The sequence below is a fragment of the Orycteropus afer genome, unplaced genomic scaffold (genome assembly GCF_000298275.1).
Source record: "Orycteropus afer afer isolate SDZICR_OR568_19922 unplaced genomic scaffold, OryAfe1.0 scaffold00336, whole genome shotgun sequence".
Classification (NCBI taxonomy): domain Eukaryota; kingdom Metazoa; phylum Chordata; class Mammalia; order Tubulidentata; family Orycteropodidae; genus Orycteropus; species Orycteropus afer.
This window is the reverse complement of record NW_006921923.1, coordinates 1,059,476-1,061,347: the sequence shown is the minus strand read 5'-3', so window position 1 is coordinate 1,061,347 and position 1,872 is coordinate 1,059,476.

The window sequence follows — 1,872 nt, the reverse complement described above, 5'->3', positions numbered from 1 at the left end:
TTTAAATCACTCCCAAATAGCAGAATTTATATTGTTTGTGAAAAAGACAGATTTTTCTCCAAAGCAGTTTTCCTCCTGTTAATAACTAAAAGTCAATACATTGGAACCTTGCTATAATGTTGTTTTGGGGCCCATGCCCTGTGCCCACCTCGTAGATAAAATGCCCTGATAGTATTTCACTAATTAAACCTCCTCAGATGAGATCCAGGTTGGCCAGCCTTCTGAGCACTTCAGTGTTTGAAGGAATAACAGTGTTGTGCTATGGTGCCAATTATTAGCTCAGCATAGTACTTTTTTATTTTAAAATTTCACAGTGTTTGACAAATAGGCACACTATAATAGAAAACGCATGGTGTTAGATGGTATTCCAAAGATAAGGGTTCTAGTATACTAATTAGTTTTGGTCTTTGAGAAGTTTATTAACCTTCTTGAGCTTTTAATTATTCACTTCATTCAGGGTATTTTGGGATTCAAATGAGGTAATATACATAGACCAAAATAAACCCATTGCTTGTCAAGTCGATTCTGACTCATGATGTCCCCAGTGTGTTATAGAGTAGAACTGAGCTCCATGGCTGTAATCTTTTTGGAGCACTGGTAGTACAGTGGTTAAAGCATTGGGCTGCTAACCAGAAGGTCAGTGTTTCAAACCCATCAGCCACTCCATGGGACAAAGATGAGGCAGTCTGCTTCTGTAAAGGTTTACAGCCTTGGAAACCCTATGGGACACTTCTCCTCTGTCCTGTAGAGTTGCTATGAGTTGGAATCGACTCAATGGCAGTGGGTTTGGGGTTTTTTGGTTTAATCTTTATGGAACTAGCTTGCCAAGACTTTCTTCCACAGCCCCTCTGGGTGGATTCAGACCACCAACCCTTTAGTTAATAGTCTTCAGCAAACCATTTGTGCCACTTAGAGACCTTCAGTAATATGTACATTCATTTGGAAAACCGAAGTACTAGATAATTGGTAAGTGTTCTTTTAGATGAAAAATCAAACAAAAGCGTAGTTGTAAATCTAAATACAAAACACTTATTGTGTGTCAAGGTACTGTTTTAGTGTAGGGAGGTATAAACATAAATAGAACCTTGGCACAAAGTAAGGAGCTTGGTACCAAGTAAGTGGCACAGTGCCTAAGGCATTTGACTGCTAACCAGAAGGTTGGTAGTTCAAACCTACCAGCAGCTCTTCAGAAGGAAGATGGGGCAATCTCCTTCCATAAACATTTGCCACCTCAGAAACCCAATGAGGGTCACTATGAGTCAGAATTGACTCAATGGCAGTGAGTTTGTTTATTTGTTTGTTTGTTTGTTTGTTTTGAGGGTACAAAGTAACTTAGGTGGGGAGAGGATACGAAGGAAGAGAAACATAATCTTTAGTTGGCTTCCTGGAAGAGGGAGAATTTGAAATGGACATTGAAGTATAATATTTCTACAGGATGACTGTCTGAGGACCACATAAGATGCAATAATTCTACTACCTTGTTTCCCCCTACAAGAATTCAGGACACTTTCACTATCTTTTCTTTTTTATCCTTGATATGTATTTCTTATTGATTTCATGTGATGGGTAGTGCCATATCTTATCACCATCTTAGGTATCTGTGACAAGACCAGGATACAAATTCTCATGCGAGGGATGAGAACTTTTTACATCTCTACAAATATTTTTCTTTCCATAAGAACAAAGTTAGCACTGAGAATTCAATTACAGAGACTTCTGGTAAGATGAAGGAATAGGCAGACAAGCGACACAGACCCTGTTCAACAAAGAAAAGAAAAAGCAGTTGACAGAGATACAGAAGATAATCCTAGAGCCCTGAGTTTTGAAAGGAACTATACAGAAGTGGATTAGGCACCAAATAGTAGAAAAAAA